This window comes from Panthera tigris, chromosome B4 (assembly GCF_018350195.1).
Source record: "Panthera tigris isolate Pti1 chromosome B4, P.tigris_Pti1_mat1.1, whole genome shotgun sequence".
In the NCBI taxonomy this organism is placed as follows: Eukaryota; Metazoa; Chordata; class Mammalia; order Carnivora; family Felidae; genus Panthera; species Panthera tigris.
The window spans coordinates 84964063-84983432 of record NC_056666.1 but is presented as its reverse complement, the minus strand read 5'-3'; the positions used below and the strand labels follow the sequence as shown (position 1 = coordinate 84983432).

Genomic DNA, 19370 nt, shown 5'->3' with positions numbered 1-19370 from the left:
TGAAATGCCAGTAAAAGGTAACATGAATGTCAAAACACAGTCCATATTTTAGAAACGGGCAAAGAGTTGTTCTCTATCAGAATTTGGAGCTAGTAAATAAGATTTTAAAAATCCAGGAGAGAGGCACCTGGGTGGTTCAGTTGGTTGAGTGACTGCCCCTTCTCTCTGTGTGTGCTCTCTCTCTCTCTCTCAAAACAAACAAACATTAAAAAAAAAAAACAACACAAGTTCAACAAAACTAACAGGTTTCTTTTCTTACGTTTATTTATTTTGAGGGGGAAGGGGCTGAAAGAGAGGGAGACAGAGGATCCCAAACAGGCTCTGCACAGTCAGTGTGGAGCCGAAGCGGGGCTTGATCCCAGGAACCATGAGATCACAACCTGGGCCGAAATCAAGAGTCTGAGGCTTAACCAACTGAGCCACCTGAGCACCCCAAGAATTGGTTTTTTAAATAAACACACATTTTCTCAAAGAAGACATACAAATGGTATATGAAAAGTTGTTCAATATCACTAACCATCAAGGAACTGCAGATCGAAACAGCAATGAGCCATCACCTAACACCTGTCAGGGTGGCTATTTAAAAACAAAACAAAAGGCAACAAGTGTTGGCAAGGATGTGGAGAAACTAGAACCCTGATACTGCTGGTGGCAAAGTAAAAAGGTACAGCCCTTGGAAAATAGTATGGAAGCTGTTCAAAATATTAAAAGTGCAACCACCAATAGTGATGCAATAATTCCATTTCTGAGTATTTATCAGAAAAATGAAAATCAGAATCTTAAAGAGCTATTAGCACTTTCCGGTGTACATTAAAGTACTCACTATTCATAATAGCAAAGATGGGGAAACAATCTTAATGTCCATTGACGGATGAATGGCGAAAAAAATGTGGCACTTACATACAATGTGATATGATTCAGCCTTAAAAAAGAAGGCAACTCCACAACATGGGACAGAATGGGTGAATCTGGAGGACATTATGTCAAGTGAAATAAGCAAGTCACAGAAGGACAATATGATTCCACTTATATGAAGTATTTAAAGTTGTCCAGTTCATAGAATCAAGAGTAGAATGATAGTTGCCAGGGGCTGGGTGGACAGGGGAATGGGGAGCTACTAATCAAAAGGCAGAGTTTCAGTTAAGCAAGATAATAAGTTGTAGAGCTCTCCTGCACAACACTGTCCCTACAGCTAATAATACTGTATTATATACTTAAAAATTTGTTTAGAGGGTATATCTCATGGTAAGTGTTATTACCACAATAAAATGAAACTTCAAAACAATTAAAATTTTTTTTTTAAATCACAGGGGCAAATAAGAAGATGAAGCAGGAGAATTTTTAAGAGGACACAGGCCAGAGTAATTCTTTCAGAGATTTGTTTGGGCCACTGTGTTTTTGTCAGGATACAATACCATGTTGCCTGTTGCCACCTTTCTGCCTTTGAAAGGTGTAGCTAAACAAGTCAGTTTTCTAACATCAAAGTGGTGCTAATGTTTTAGAAATAATTTAATTCCTCAATATGATGAAATTGGGAAAGTTCTCAAAGCAAAAAGTCTTCCTGTCATCAATTCGCCTCACATATAAATGTGATCATAATCCAGCATGAATGCTTTCTTTGTCCTGTTTCCAATAGCAAAGTGCCCTACTCCGATTTCCGACAATGTCACAAGTTACTCATTAGACCTGCTGTGGTCATCTGATGTTGACTAGTATTTATTCCCTTAAGGTCTAGGAAGAAATTATACTTAATTGAAATTCATGGTCACCTGTCTCATTTAAAGGTATCTATCTCCAAGCTGTTCAGCCATCCTATTCCAATTCAAGTCAGGTCACTCAAAATATATGCAAAGCCTATTTTATATTTTCTTCCAATCTCTTCAAATGTGTAAGTCTCTCTCTTTCCCACTCTGCCATCACTCAGACTTATATGGAGAACACAGAAGGCACTTCCCAGGCTTAAGTGGAGAACACAGAAGGCACCAGGCAAGAACTACTTCTCAACTTCCAGTGTGCAAAACTATAAACTTTCTTGCAACCTACCAACGCAGGAAATATTAAGATGATGAAGACTGAAGATCAAGTATTTTGGAATATTTAAAACCCTAATTTGATTTTTCAGTTTGGCTGTATCTTCCACACTCAGTTCCAATTTATAGTTGCGTTTCATAATCACTCACACATAGGCTTTCAAGAGTTATATTTTTGTTAGTAAATGATGGGCTATCTTTGAAAATCTTACAGTATAGTTCCATACTTGGTGGATGAATTTAAATTTATTCTTTAATGGAAAGATTTCATTCTTGTGATGGTGTGATCTAGACCACCCGACAGTTCCCAAATCGAACCTGGTAGGTGTACTGAGACCAGATATCTGTCCTGGAATTGTTGTGAACCTATTTTTTTTTCAAGTGCAATATTTCTGTGATAAAGCGTCATTCTGTGAATGCATAGCCTAGAGCTCTTCGAAGGTTTTACTTTATATAAAGCTCATACAGAGTGAATGGCAATATGAGAATGGTGATCATTATCTCATACCATAAAGGCTGAGCATTACTTGGTTTTGCAATCCACAAACTCTTTGCATGTGGTCTAGTTTAGAGCAATGACTTATGGGACACAAGCAGAGATATTCAACCATTAAAGAAGCAAGGAACTATTTCATTAGTTGGACTGGTTGGCAGGATAGAAACAGAACCATAGTCAAAGTATGAGTCAATTATGCTGTTCTACCAGGGTCAGGAACACTGGTTTAGAGATACAGGGGAGCTGTTACAGGGACAAATCTAGAGTCAAGGTGAGAGGCCGAGTCACCCTAAAGAAGCCCAGTTTCTGTTTCTTCCTATCACAGCAATGGCATTAGGAAAACTAGGAAAAGTCCCATGTAATTTACTCAGTTATTCAAAAAGTCAGCTCACTTTTATCCCAGCCAGGGATTTAAGGATGTTAAGTAATATCAACACTTGGTTAGTAATAAAATTATTCTATGGCGTTACAAGAGGAATGGGGTTTTAGAGACTGCGTTGATTACTTTAAAAGGCCCATTACTAAGCAATAATCACTTCTGAGAACTCCAATAAACTGGTCTGAAATTCCTCTTTCTCCAAAATGCGATCAGCTCAAATATTGGAATTTTCATTCATTATAAAACTTCAATTTTAATTTGTCAACGATTTCATAGAATAACAAGCAGTCTCTTCGTTATTATTATTTGCCAAGCTTTTAGGTATGTACCAAAACCCTTTCAAAGAAGATGGTCTGCTGTAGCATTAGGTAGAGGAGGCAAAATAAGTTGTACATCCTATTTGAAGCTGGCTTGCAATGTCCTTTGTGTTTCATTTGCTCCCCCTACCACATCTGCAATTATGCCTTGGTGCAGAAGCACAAATACTGAATCTTGGGAGGGTGGGGAGGGTGTTGGCCACATGCTTTTAAAATACTGTGGGACAGGGGTGCCTGGGTGGCTCAGTCGGTTAAGCGTCTGACTTTGGCTCAGGTCATGATCTCACACTCCATGAGTTTGAACGCCGTGTCAGGCTCTGTGCTGACAGCTCAGAGCCTGCTTCGGATTCTGTGTCTCCCTCTCTCTCTGCCCCTCCCCCGCTCATGCCCTGTCTCTCTCTGTCTCAAAAATAAATAATAATAAAAAAATTAAAAAAAAATTTAAATACTGTGCGACAATATGCAGTCCCCACTTGAGAGGAAGTAGAGTCTGAGAAGAAACTAGGGTGGGTTTAGGATAAGGAGACAGAGGGCTAATTCATTAAAAGAGGCTGACAATGTAGAGCCTAGAGAACATAATACATGTCCTCTAATACATAATACATAAAGGAAGTTCCATAGAGCTCAGTGGGAAGGATTGGTAAGGATGCCAAGGGGGGGGGACTAGAAATCATCAGAGAAACATTAGTCAGCATGTGGAGGAAGGTATGTGTGAGGGAAGCAGATGATCAGGAAAACTTATGCTTGTACTAAAGGCTAGACAGAAATAAGGAACTCAATGGTCTTAATTTCCAGGCAGGATCAGGCAGTGAGGTCTAATGAGGCTGGTCAAAAATTCTTTTGTTGAGACCCTAAAGTGGTATCTTCCCAGAAAACTGTTTAAAAGGGACTTTTTAACTGCAGTGCCTGTGACATCTGCAGCAGTTTATGGTGCAAAGAGACCATCTGTAGCCTCCTGGACCAATCCGGCCTTGAAGCGATACCTGAACAGAAGGCTGAGGAGAAAATTAATTCACTACTGGAACTCACCCTTCAATGGACCTTAATGGCTGCTACAGTTAGAAATTTGCATACTGTGTTTGAAATTATTTTTGAAGAGTTTTGTTTTTGTTTTCGTTTTGTTTTGTTTTGGTTTTGGTTTTTTTGGTGTGCACTTAAAGCATTTCACCCAAGCCTACTCTACCTTCTATTTTTCCATATTTATGAAATCTCTGCTCCTGGATAGACAATTTGACTTCACATCCACGCTCTAGAAATTCTTATTCTTTTGCCTCTACCATACTACATGCACATGGAGTTTAGCTCATATTTTGCTCTTCCTTTAAGATCCAGCTTAAATGCTACCACATCTAAGGGCTGTCCTTGGAGCCTTGCTCTCATGTTTCCAACCACTGGCGCCATCTATTGTCAGATGTAGGAATCAATTTCTTACTGGTTAACAGGACTATATATCTCACTGCCTATTGCCTTGAGTTCTTATGAAAACCAGGCATCAAAATGTATTTTCCTACAAAAATTTTGTTATCTCAAGTAGATGGTAATCTCGATGGATAAATGAATGCTCTGCTTCTTTTTCCTATAGTACCAATCACAGAATATTTATACTTGATACGTGTTAGAGAGTTTAACTTTATTCTAGTGTCGATGTGTATTCAAATGTACAGCAATCTCCATTATGCAAAATTTGTAATATTTTACCTAATCTTTAAGTATTTAATGATAAACATATATTGAGAAACAGTGTTGAAAATGGTGAAAGTTATTATTAAACTTATGTTGAAATATAATGCAAAACTATCAGATGAACATTCTTTCATTTAAAAACATCTTCATGGTCACCTGTGATAAGGCACAGTGAAATGCATGATGTATGAGAACTGTTGCACAGAACTGGTAGACTTCTAACCTATCCCACTTTACTACAGAGCTGTTCCCTTTTTCTACCTTTTGAAATGGGCATATATTCCTATCTGACATCAAGAAATAAAACCTACCACAAATAGAACTCTTATTCCCCATGAACTGATGTAAAGCAGCTTACTCCTAATGGCTGCAATGCATCATACATTCAAAATAAATTAGTGGCCATTAAGCCACAGGCTCCTCATCATTTGTATTACAAATGATGCTTAGACATCAGGCATTACTGGAACCACCTTTCATCTGAAGAGTGATATTGATATTCTTCAGTCAGAGCACATTAAAATGATCCAATGAAATACACACTGACTTCAGGAAGGATATAGCATGTTATGCTTGTGATGAGAATATTATTTAGGTTTCCTGGTAGCAAAACGCATTTCTTCCATTATAAAAACTATGTTTTTGAGGTAGAAATTAAATATGCCTCAAATCAAAATGACTTTTTCAGGACCTCATAGTGGTAGACTATTTATATCTTAGCTGTTTGCCACCTAAATCACAAAGCACACAGGGAGTGTTCAAAATATATTCAGGAGCTGTAAAAGACTATTTTGCTTTCATTCTTGTATCATGTCTTAAGCTCTTTTCAAGATGATTTAATTATATAGGAAATGCAGTGGGCTTTATTGTTAGTGTCATAGAAAAGGAAACTTCAAGTTGAATTTTAAGAAACCAGAGAGTGATGCATGAATGTATGAATTTATAGCAATATGGGAGGATTTTTAAATATGATTATAAACCTAATGAAACAAGCTTTCTTAATCTCTTCACAATTTTTCTTATTTTGCATATAACACTTGAACAATAGCTAATTACATAAAGAAAGTGAAGAATTTCAATTACCTCCATCATCAAAGTCCCCAAATCCATATCATCAACTGGAATCTTAAGAAAATTTTAGGAATATTTCCAATTCTAACATGAATCTCCCAGATTATTCTGTGGATTCCCTCTGTAGTCAGAAAGTCCGGTTTGAATTGAGACAACCCACAGCATCTCCATATTGAGGGTGTAAAGCTACACTTAGATACGTTTGTTTGTCCCCCTCCCCCTGTGGCTCTCCCGTGTTGGCAACTTCAGGGATATTTTTCATATACTAGTGAGAACATACTGCATAGTTTTTCAACAAAGTCATTTTCAAACGTGATCCCTTATGTCAACTATAATAGAAATCAACTCTTTAACACCCTCTCTTTCTTCAAGTTGGTGTTGGTGGGAGGGGGTGAGGAGGCCTAGAGCTGGCCAGGCTAGAAGTCTAACTGAAGCTGCGGAGGGACATGCACTGGCACGGGGTCAATGGGCTGATAAGTCACACGAGAAGGGAGGAGCCAGTATGGAAAGTCACTTCAACCTTTATGAAATTCCTTATGAAGCAGCAGAAAAATAAGAACCTTGTGTACTTGAGAAAATTAAGAAATAAAGGAAGAGAATGGTTGAAATCTGCAGAGAAGGGCAAAAAATAAGCCAGTTAAAAGTCATACACTAGGCTTTAGTCACATATGGCCTTTTACCTGGACATAGTTCCCTTTCATACTGCTTTGGCTTATTTCCTGTAGAACCCACAAAGATTCAGGAACCACTACATTTTCTGACAGAAGGACTGAAAAATGTAACATTTTAAAATATGCTACACGCTAATGAGGCTTTTCTCCACATACACATATATTTGCATAGCACGTTTTCAGTCTACAAAGAACTTCACAATTTTATTTATTCCATTTGGCTTCTTGAAACACTGTAAGGCATGAATATCACTATTTTAGTGATATAAATATCACTCCCAATCATTACTTCATAGTGGACAAAACGGATTCTCACACTGGATCAAGGACTTGCCTGGAATCACATAGCTCCCAGTGATAGAGCTGAAGTTTGACCCCCTGTCTTTACGTCCAGGTGAAACCCTCATTACAAAATGCCATGATGTTATGAAATAGTATTTGTTTATACTTTAGAACAGCAGCACTTAGTCCTCTTTGGAACACTTTCCCTTTCGAGTGTGGGTCATATGACCTCTGCGGGCCGAGCCAAGAGCTGCATTATAACCACGTTATGATGAAGAAGTCAGGTTCACAGAGCTCAGGTGACTTGCATGAGGGTCACATTGCTAACAGACAGTGCAATAAAGATTTGAATATGGTCTTTTTATACTAAATCCAAAATGTTTAGATAGTCTATGAACTCAAGGGTTTGAAAGAGTAGACATAAAGGATAATGGGCCATGTGTCTGGGACTCTTACAATGCCAGCAAACGCTTCAAAGCACTAAGCCGAGGGGGCTGCAAGGTTTGTGTCCTAGGGACTAGTCCTGTGATCTTTCGTGAGTCATTTAACCTTTCTGAACTGCAGTTCAGAAGTTCTGTAATCTGGAGAATGATGATCAGATCATTCTCCAAACTCATAGGCTGTTTAAAATTCAGATGAGGTCATTCATGTTAAAGAATGTTACAAACTTTAAAATGCTATACAAATACAAAATGTTAGTGTTTTTTGTCACGATTTTCTGAAAACGTCTTAAGGGTAATTTCTTACTTAATTTATAAGTTTGGGGCATACACAAGAATAAAATGTAAAAGTCTAAACATGTCTGAGCTTGAATACTCTGCATTTAATTTCATTTGCAGTATGCATTGTTAACTGTTTATTACATAAAAGGAATCAGACCAGGTCAAAACAGAAGGTACTTTGACATAAAGATATTTAGAACCTGTCCTGGCAGATATTCAATACATATGCTTTAGATTACATTTTCATGATTATTCATTTTATGGAATGATAGGTTTTCCTCCCCTTTTGTTTATAATCTATTAAAAAGCTCTCCACACATCTTGGGATGTGTGTGGGAAGGCTGGATGGATAACACTGCTATGGATAAGCACAGGTGGTGAAGAGACTTGAGAATTTGAAAGTTTCTGAGATCTATGACCACTGTCATATTTTAGTAGAATAAATAGCACTAAACCATTCCATCCTGAAAAGCATGTATTTCAAAAAAGTTTCTGATCATGAAAAACATGCCACCTGGAATCTGAATACATCTCAAAATATATTAGGAAAATAGAAAGTAAAATAGATGGACTTGGTCCAGATACTCAAGCAAGATGTTCTCTGATATGGCCACCACTCTAGTCCTCCGTAGCTAAGTCACTCCTTGTGCTTTTTGGTGGCTTCCTTTATGAAATAATACTGTTTTTGCTTTATCAATATTTTCCTCAGATGAAACTATGTAACAGTAAGTCTATATATACTTACTGCTAACATATCTAATTCTCACACTAAAACTATATTTATATACTAGCTCAAGAAATAGGGGAAATTTTGGAAACACCAGCAGTTTATCATTTTAGGAGCTGCGTGTTCTGGTTATTTTTAATTTTAGCAAGCCCAATATTTTAGAGAAGACTTAAGACTATTTATGTGGATAGGGTTAAAAGATTAAGAGTTCTTGTGGCAGACAGTGTTGACAGAGATGCTTCTAAGTGTTAGAGGATTTTGTCCTTTGGTATGACAGATCCCAAAGAACACTGACAACAATAAAAAAAAATGTGGCAGCAATAACTGGTGTGGATACTTGCAAGGTAAGGCTTCAATAATACCTGGTAGATCTTGAACTAATGACTGAGGACCTCTGTCCTGAAAATTCATTCTAGATTCTCACAAGTGGTTGGGTCATAATTGACCTCTGTATAGACACTGAAAAATCTTTTTGTAAATGTGAAAGCTGGCAGGCAACCTATTATAACAAAGGTAGATCCTCAATAATTACCAATAATTTTAAAGCAATCTCTTCCTAGACCTACTTTAAACTTTTACACACAGACAGACAAGTAGATAGTACTATCTAGGTATCAAAGTCAGCTACATTGTCAGCAAGCTTCATTGTGCTGTTTGAAAGCTATGTGTAGCTTTTCCAGAACTGTCATTCTGCCTTTCAATACCTACATTTAACATTTAACATTTAAGTGACAAATAACAACTTGGCCTAGGCAAAAAACAAAAAACAAAAAAAAAAAAAAAGGAAAGAAAGAAACTAGTCTGTTTACAAGGTAAGGATCTGTCCACTTGTTGCATGATTATTTTAAAAGCCACAAAAGCATGGATTAGTAAAAACTATCTGTACTACTCTTCAACTATACTACAATCTTACTTTTATTTATTATTTATTTTTTTAAATATAAAATTTATTGTCAAATTGGTTTCCACACAATACCCAGTGCTCATCCAAACAGGTGCCCTCCTCAATGCCCATCACCCACCCTTCCCTCCCTCCCAGCTCCCATCAACCCTCAGTTTATTCTCAGTTTTTAAGAGTCTCTTATGGTTTGGCTCTCTCTCTCTCTCTCTCTCTCTCTCTCTCTTTTTTCCCTTCCCCTCCCCCATGGTCTTCTGTTAAGTTTCTCAGGATCCACATAAGAGTGAAAACATATGGTATCTGTCTTTCTCTGTATGGCTTATTTCACTTAGCATCCCACTCTCCAGTTCCATCCCTGTTGCTACAAAGGGCCATATTTCATTCTTTCTCATTGCCACGTACTCCATTGTGTATATAAACCACAATTTCTTTATCCATTCATCAGTTGATGGACATTTAGGCTCTTTCCATAATTTGGCTTTGTTGAGAGTGCTGCTATAAACATTGGGGTACAAGTGCTCCTATGCATCAGCACTCCTGTATCCCTTGGGTAAATTCCTAGCAGTGCTATTGCTGGGTCATAGGGTAGATCTATTTTTAATTTTTTGAGGAACCTCCACACTTTTCCAGAGTGGCTGCACCAGTTTGCATTCCCACCAACAGTGCAAGAGCGTTCCCGTTTCTCCACATCCTCTCCAGCATCTGTAGTCTCCTGATTTGTTCATTTTAGCCACTCTGGCTGGCATGAGGTGGTATCTCAGTGTGGTTTGGATTTGTATTTCCCTGATGAGGAGTGACATTCAGCATCTTTTCATGTGTCTGTTGGCCATCTGGATGTCTTCTTTAGAGAAGTGTATATTCATATCTTCTGCCCATTTCATCACTGGATTATTTGTTTTTCAGGTGTGGAGTTTGGTGAGTTCTTTATAGATTTTGGATACTAGCCCTTTGTCCAATATGTCATTTGCAAATATCTTTTGCCATTCCCATAAAAGGTTGCCTTTTACTTGTGTTGATTGTTTCCTTTGCAGTGCAGAAGCTTTTTATCTTCATGAGGTCCCAATAGTTTATTTTTGCTTTTAATTCCCTTGCCTTTGGACATGTGTCAAGTAAGAAATTGCTGCAGCTGAGGTCAGAGAGGTTTTTTCCTGCTTTCTCCTCTAGGGTTTTGATGGTTTTCTGTCTCACGTTCAGGTCCTTCATCCATTGTGGGTTTATTTTTTTGAATGGTGTAAGAAAGTGGTCTAGTTTCATTCTTCTGCATGTTGCTGTCCAGTTCTCCCAGAACCATTTGTTATAGAGCCTGTCTTTTTTCCATTGGATATTCTTTCCTGCTTTGTCAAAGATGAGTTGGCCATACTTTTGTGGGTCTAATTCTGGAGTCACTAGTCTATTCCATTGGTCTATGTGTCTGTTTTTGTGCCAATACCATGCTGTCTTGATGATTACAACTTTGTAGTAGAGGCTAAAGTCTAGGATTGTGATGCCTCCTGCTTTGGTCTTCTTCTTCAATATTACTTTGGCTATTAGGGGTCTTTTGTGGTTCCATACAAATTTTAGGATTGCTTGTTCTAGCTTTGAGAAGAATGCTGGTGCATTTTGATTGGGACTGCATTGAATGTGTAGATAGCTTTGGGTAGTATTGACATTTTAACAATATTTATTCTTCCAATCCATGAGCACGGAATGTTTTTCCATTTCTTTGTATCTTCTTCAATTTCCTTCATAAGCTTTCTATAGCTTTCAGCATACAGATATTTTACATCTTTGGTTAGGTTTATTCCTAGGTTTATGAGTCTTGGTGCAATTGTGAATGGGATCAGTTTCTTTATTTGTCTTTCTGTTGCTTCATTATTAGTGTATAAGAATGCAACTGATTTTTGTACATTGATTTTGTATCCTGCGACTTTGCTGAATTCATGTATCAGTTGTAGCAGACTTTTGGTGGAGACTATCAGGTTTTCTATGTATAATATCATGTCATCTGCAAAAAGTGAAAGCTTGACTTCATCTTTGCCAATTTTGATGCCTTTGATTTCCCTTTGTTGTCTGATTGCAGATGCTAGAACTTCCAACACTATGTTAGCAGCGGTGAGAGTGGACATCCCTGTCATGTTCCTGATCTCGGGGGGAAAAAATCTCAGTTTTTCCCTATTGAGGATGATGTTGGCTGTAGGCTTTTCATAAATGGCTTTTAATATGTTTAAGTATGTTCCTTCTATCTCGACTTCTCAAAGGTTTTTATTAAGAAAGGATGCTGAATTTTGTTCAAGGCTTCTTCTGCATTGATTGACAGGATCATATGGTTCTTATCTTTTCTTTTATTAATGTGATGTAGCACATTGATTGATTTGAGAATGTTGAACCAGCCCTGCATCCCAGGAATGAATCCCACTTGATCATGGTGAATAATTCTTTTTATATGCTGTTGAATTTGATTTGCTAGTATCTTATTGAGAATTTTTGCATCCATATTCATCAGGGATATTGGCCTGTAGTTCTCTTTATTTACTGGTCTCTGTCTGGTTTAGGAATCAAAGTAATACTGGCTTCACAGAATGATTCTGGAAGTTTTCCTTCCCTTTCTATTTTTTGGAACAGCTTGAGAAGGATAGGTATTATCTCTGCTTTAAATGTCTGGTAGAACTCCCCTGGGAAGCCATCTGGTCCTGGACTCTTATTTGTTGGGAGATTTTTGATGACTGATTCAATTTCTTTGCTGGTTATGGGTCTGGTCAAGCTTTCTATCTCTTCCTGTTTGAGTTTTGGAAGTGTGTGGGTGCTTAGGAATTTGTCCATTTCTTCCAGGTTGTCCAGTTTGTTGCCATATAATTGTTCATAGTATTCCCTGGTTATTGCTTGTATTTCTGAGGGATTGGTTGTAATAGTTCCATTTTCATTCATGATTTTACCTATTTGGGTCATCTCCCTTTTCTTTTTGAGAAGCCTGGCTAGAGGTTTATCAATTCTGTTTATTTTTTCAAAAAACCAGCTCTTGGTTTCATTGATCTGCTCTACAGATTTTTAAAATTCTATATTGTTCATTTCTGCTTTGATCTTTATTATCTCTCTTCTGCTGCTGGATTTGGGGTGTCTTTGCTGTTCTGCTACTATTTCCTTTAGGTGTGCTGTTAGATTTTTGTATTTGGGATTTTTTTGTTTCTTGAGATAGGTCTGGATTGCAATGTAGTTTCCTCTCAGGACTGCCTTCACTGCATCCCAAAGTGTTTGGATTGTTGTATTTTCATTTTCATTTGTTTCCATATACTTTTTAATGTGTTCTCTAATTTCCTGGTTGACCAATTCATTCTTTAGTAGAGTGTTCTTTAACTTCCATGCTTTGGAGGTTTTCCAGACTTTTTCCTGTTGTTGATTTCCAGTTTCATAGCATTGTGGTCTGAAAGCATGCATGGTATGATCTCATTTCTTTTGCACTTATTATGGGCTGTTTTGTGACCCAGTATGTGATCTATCTTGGAGAATGTTCCAGTGCACTCGAGAAGAAAGTATATTCTGTTGCTTTGGGATGCAGACTTCTAAATATATCTGTCAAGTCCATTGATCCAATGTATCATTCAGGGCCCTTGTTTCTTTATTGATTCTGTGTCTAGATGATCTATCCATTGTTGTAAGTGGGGTATTAGAGTCCCCAGCAATTACCACATTCTTATGATAAGGTTGCTTATGTTTGCGATTATTTGTTTTATATATTTGGGGGCTCCCCTTTCGGCACATAGACATTTATAATTGTTAGCTCTTCCTGATGGATAGGCCGTGTAATTATTATGTAATGCCCTTCTTCATCTCTTGTTACAGCCTTTAATTTAAAGTCTAGTTTGTCTAATATAAGTATGGTTACTCCAACTTTCTTTTGACTTCCAATAGCATGATACATAGTTCTCCATCCCCTCACTTTCAATCTGAAGGTGTCCTCGGATCTAAAATGAGTCTTGTAGTCAGCAAATAGATGGGTGTTGTTATTTTATCCATTCTGATACTCTATGTCTTTTGGTTGGAGCATTTAGTCCATTTATATTCAGTGTTATTATGAAAGATATGGGGTTAGAGTCATTGTGATGTCTGTAGGTTTCATGCCTGTAGTGATGTCTCTGGTACTTGTGGTCCTTGCAACATTTCACTCACAGAGCCTCCCTTAGGATCTCCTGTAGGGCTAGTTAGTGGTGATGAATTCCTTAAGTTTTTGTTTGTTTGGGAAAACCTTTATCTCTCCTTCTATTCTGAATGACAGACTTGCTGGATAAAGGATTCTTGGCTGCATACTTTTTTCTGTTCATCACATTGAAGATTTCCTGCCATTCCTTTCTGGCCTGCCAAGTTTCAGTAGAAAAGGTCTGCCACTACTCTTATGGGTCTACCTTTGGAAGTTAGAGTCTGTTTATCCCTAGCTGCTTTCAGAATTTGTCTTTACCCTTGTGTTTTGCCAGTTTCACTATGATACGTTGTGCAGAAGATCGATTCAAATTACATCTGTAGGGAGTTCTCTGTGCCTCTTGGATTTCAATGCCCTTTTTCTTCTCCAGATCAGGGAAGTTCTTAGCTATGATTTGTTCCAGTACACCTTCTGCCCCTTTCTCTCTCTCTTCTTCTGGAATTCCTATTATATGGATATTGTTGCATTTGATTGCATCACTTAGTTCTCTAATTCTCCCCTCATACTCCTGGATTTTTTTATCTCTCTTTTTTCTCAGCTTCCTCTTTTTCCATAATTTATCTTCTAATTCACCTATTCTCTCCTCTGCCTCTTCAATCTGTGCTATGGCCACCTTCGTTTTATTTTGCACCTCATTTATAACATTTTTTAGCTCCTCATGACTATTTCCTAGACCTTGATCTCTGTAGCAATAGATTCTCTGCTCTCCTTTATTCTTTGTTCAAGCCCAGTGATTAATTTTATGACTATTATTCTAAATTCTTGTTCCGTTATATTGCTTAAATCATTTTTGATGAATTCGTTAGCAGTCTCTACTTCCTGGAGTTTCTTTTGAGGAGAATCCTTCCATTTTCTCATTTTGGGTAGTCCCTGCTGTGGCTCCAAACTGCAGGGTACTTCCCCTGTGCTGTCTGGAGTAACTTGTGTTGGTGGGTGGGTCCACAGTCAGACCCGATGTCTGCCACCAGCCCACCACTGGGGCCACAGTCAGACTGGTGTGTACCTTATCCTCCCCTCTCCCAGGGGCAGGACTCACTGTGGAGTGGTGTGGTCCCTGTCTGGGCTACTTGCATACTGCCAGGCTTGTGGTGCTGCTTCAGTGGGATCTGGTGTATTAGCTGGGGTGGATCTGCAAGGTGCACAGGGGTGGGATGGGTGGGAGGGGCAGGGTTAGCTCGCTTTGCTGTTGGTGTTCCCCTTCAGGAGGGGCCCTGCATCACCTGGAAGGAGGCAGACTCGTGGGAGGGATGGATCCACAAAAGCACAGCTTTGGGCATTTGCGTGGTGCAAGCAAGTTTGGTGACAGGAACTGGTTCCGTTTGGAATTTTGGCTGGGGGATGGAAGAGGGAGATGACGCTTGCCAGGGCCTTTGGTCCCCTGCTGAGCTGAGTTCTGTCTTCCAGGTCTGAACAGCTCTCCCTCCTGGTGTCCTCTCACCCTCCCAGCTCTCTGAGAGCAGAGCTGTTGACTTTTAACATTCCAGATGTTAAGTCCCGCTGGCTTTCAGAACTCACAGAGTCCGGGCCCTGTGCTTTTGCAAGCCAGACTATGGGGGCTCTGCCTTGCCGGGCTGGCTGCCCCTCCACTGCCCTGGCTCCCTCCTGCCAGCCTGTGTAGTACGCAATGTGTCTCTGCCCTTCCTACCCTCTTCTGTGGGCCTCTTGTCTATGCTTGGCTCCAGAGAGTCTGTTCTGCTAGAGTCTGGTGGTTTTCTGGGTTATTTAGGCATATGCAGGTGGAATCTAAGTGATCAGCAGGATGAGGTGAGCCCAGCGTCCTCCTATGCCACCATCTTCCGAGAGTCTCTCCACAATCTTGTTTTTAAAGTTGAACTTCTTATGGAGAAAGGTTGAGTCATAAAACCTTTAGTTTTCACAAATAAAGAATTAAGACTATAACATTATCAAATGAGAGGCATGAAAATGTTGAATAAATAATGACATGGGAATTAGAAAGTGACATTTAATAAAGAGAAACAAAAGGGAGAGAAAGACAGAGTGAGGATACCCTTTCCAAATTACTCTTTTCTTTTTTTCACAGAACACTTACATGATGTAAGAAATCATAAAGAGATGGAGCGCCTGGGTGGCTCAGTCAGTTCAACATCCGAGTCTTGATTTTGGCTCACTTCATGATCTCATGGTTCAAGGGACTGAGCCCCATCCTGCTTGGGAGTCTCTCCCTCCCTCTCTCTCTGCCCCTCCCCCACATGCACATGCACTCTCTCTCAAAATAAATAAATATTTTAATAAAAGAAATAATAAAGAGATGATAAAAAAAGGAAAGGATGGGAATGCAAGCTGGTGCAGACACTCTGGAAAACAGTATGGAGGTTCCTCAAAAAACTAAAAATAGAACTACCCTATGACCCAGCAATTGCACTACTAGGCATTTATCCACGGGATAGAGATGTGCTGTTTTGAAGGAACATATACACCCCCATGTTTATAGCAGCACTATCAACAATAGCCAAAGTATGGAAAGAGCCCAAATGTCCATCGATGGATGAATGGATAAAGATGATGTGATATATATATATACACACACACACACACACACACACACACACACACACACACAATGGAGTATTACTTGGCAATCAAAAAGAATGAAATCTTGCCATTTGCAACTACCTGGATGGAACTGGAGGGTATTATGCTAAGTGAAATTAGTCAGAGAAATAAAAAAATCATATGACTTCACTCATATGAGGACTTTAAGAGACAAAACAGATGAACATAAGGGAAGGGAAACAAAAATAATATAAAAACAGGGAGGGGGACAAAACTGAAGACACTCAAATATGGAGAACAAACTGAGGATTACTGGAGGGGTTGTGGAAGGAGGGATGGGCTAAATGGGTAAGGGGCACTAAGGAATCTACTCCTGAAATCACTGTTGCACTATATGCTAATTTGGATGTAAATTTTAAAAAATTAAAAATAAAATTTAGGGGAAAAAAAAGGAAAGGAAAGGAAATACCCACCTGACCTGACTGGTAATCAATCTCGTGAGTTATAATACCAATCAATTCCCGTAAACTCTATGGATTCTATGAAATTGGTTTTATTTTTTATTTTTTTTTTAATGTTTATTTCTGAGAGAAAGTGTGAGTGGGAACGGGTCAGAGAGAGAGAAGGAGACACAGATTCCGAAGCAGGTTCGAGGCTCTGAGCTGTCAGCACAGAGCCCGATATGGGGCTTGAACTCACAAACCATGAGATCATGACCTGAGCCGAAGTCGGATGCTTAACCGACTGAGCCACCCAGGGTCCCCTGAAACTGTGATCTTAATGGCAAGCTCATTACTAAGAAGAAATGACTTTAAGAAGAAATGTGAATAATTATGAACTTATTTTTTCAAACCACACATAGACACAACTAATGAGAATGTGTTGGTGTATCCGGTGACAATACACATGGGTCGTGAGTTTCACCCAACATAATGGTACCACTAATACTCTGAAGTGTAAAAGTGTTTTGCAATTTTTAATTTAAAAAAATGAATTATAAGGTGAAAGTTTAGGCAAATTGGAAAAAACAATCTCAGATACATATCTACATAGGAAACCTCTCTGTTTGATATTTCCTCATTTCAGAAGTTGGTAAACTTTCAGAATTTCTAGGTTTCTATTTTCCTGTGCAATAGAAAAAGAAAAGTACACCACAGTATGTAGAAGCGTGTGTCCTTTCAGGGGGAAGCATGGGTGATATTACCCCATAGGTTGCACATTGCTTGATGGCAGGTTTTTAGTGTTTAGACTAAACACTAGTTGTCAGTAATCTGCAAGCATATCCACTTCTCAAGGGCAAACTCATACTGACCATTTGCCATCCTAGTTTAAGCCACTGTTGTTCACTGACACACTGTTCTTTGCTGCCTAAAGGGTTGCTCACAGCCATCAGGCTCATGCCCTTGCGTGTAGTTCAGAGGAGAGTATGCAGTCAGTGTCACCACATCACTAAAGAAAATGTTTACGAACAGAGAACTAGAACTGAGTGAGTGTCCATGCTTTTTTACCTGTCCTGTTCCCATTACGCTGTTCTGTCCTTCTCCCGTACACTATGAAGATGCTCTGTTTGTGTTTCATTGTTTTGCCTTGAGTGCCCTAACTGTTTCATTACAAAACTACTTCCTTTGGATCCTCTGGGTGGCTCAGTCGGTTAAGCATCCGACTTCGGCTCAGGTCATGATCTCATGGTTCGTGCATCAGGGTCTCAAGGCCGACAGCTCAGAGCCTGGAATCTGCCTCAGATTTGGTCTTCCTCTGTCTCTGCCCCTCCCCCAACTCGTGCTCTGTCTGTCTCTCTCTCTCAAAAATAAACATTACAGAAAAATTTAAAGCGAAACTACTTCCCTTGATAACCTTTCAATTGGGAACTTCCCCCACCCAACTACCTCAGGGCTAGGGGGCGGCATAAGCGTTCTACCTTTTCTCTATCAAATTTAAACCTCCTCTCCAACTTTACCCTTTCTTTTATAAATCTTTGTGCTTCTTTTAAGCTATTTCCATCAAGTTTCTGCACTCTCTCCAACCCCCCTTCTTGCTATTATCGATTGGCACCTGGGTCTCTTACCCAATCATGCTTTTGAGGCTGGCACATAGCTAAGAGCCTCTCTCTACCCCACTGCCAATCATCTTCGTTAGGGACATCAATATACATGTGACTTCTCAATTTCTTGAGCTTCCCCCCCACCCCAAACTTTTTCCTTTAATTCTTTTTTGTCACATTCTACCTCAATGATACATTGAAATGGTCATAGTTGGAATTTGTCATCAACCAATATGGCATTTCTCTCCCCTGACAATTTGAATGCAAACATCCCCTTCACCACCTTGGGCCTTTCATTTCACTTGCTTTCAATCTCACTATTAATAACTTCTAAGGTCTCATCAAGATTTCCAATCTATAGATGCTACTGCTCCCCCTCCAACATCCAACATTTATCAAGGTCTCCTACTTTTCTTTCCCTTGTAGAACTTAAATTGGATGGCTTACACTAAAGACCTGAAAATTGCTGTAGAAAAATCACAGGACTGTAGTAACAGATGCCTTCACATTTCATGATATCAAACTCCAAATGGAATCTCAACAGTGTCTCAATACTGCTATGTGATTTCTAATAATCTAGCTTTCCCATTGTCTGAGGTTTCACACCCAACTCCCTTGGTCCTCAAAGCCCTATTCTCCCTCTTCCCATGCCCATCTCCCTGCAGTCAGTTTGTGGTGAGACAAGAGAAGTCATCACCAGGGACTTACTCATCTTCTAGAACAACAACCCCACTATACCTTTATGTGCACACTTATCCCTTCCCCAGTACATTTATATTCATTCCATATTTTCAATGGTCTTGCTAATATAATGATAATATTCAGTATAAGTTGGCTAAAGTTCCTTTACCACTGGACAGTGTTTGGATTGATACTGACAAGTTTTGCCTTATGACCATCTTTTTAAAACAGATTTATTTAAATTCAAGTTAGTTAACATAGAGCATAGTATTGGTTTCAGGAGTAGAACCCAGTGATTCATCACTTACATATCTTATGACCCTCTTTTTGAAAAACATTCTTATTTAGATAACTGGATTTAGTATGATTACTACTGCAGCTTAGAGTTCCTTTCTTACCCTTTAAGGTGATGGTGCCTATCTTTATTCTAATCCACTTATGCATTGGCCATAAAGAATACATCACTGGACAATCTTATTCCCAAGTATTATATCACATAAAATTCCTAACTTCTTTCCAGAGATATAAGTAATGATTACTGAGTGGCAAATGTTTGGAGGACTTGAATGAGAGTGCTAGGTCCCAGGACAGGAAGGTGAGGCAGAGCACAGCCTGTACCATCATAGCCAGCAACCCTAATAGCCCAAAGATGGAAGATACAAGATTAACAGTCAGATTTCCTGGTGC

The 19370-nt window shown here is 39.0% G+C and overlaps 1 protein-coding gene across 3 annotated transcripts in view; it reads right to left on the bottom strand.

Annotated features, from left to right (window-relative positions):
* SLC16A7 (solute carrier family 16 member 7) overlaps positions 1–19370 on the bottom strand; it is a 185938-nt gene that overhangs the window by 34175 nt on the left and 132393 nt on the right. The window lies entirely within an intron of this gene.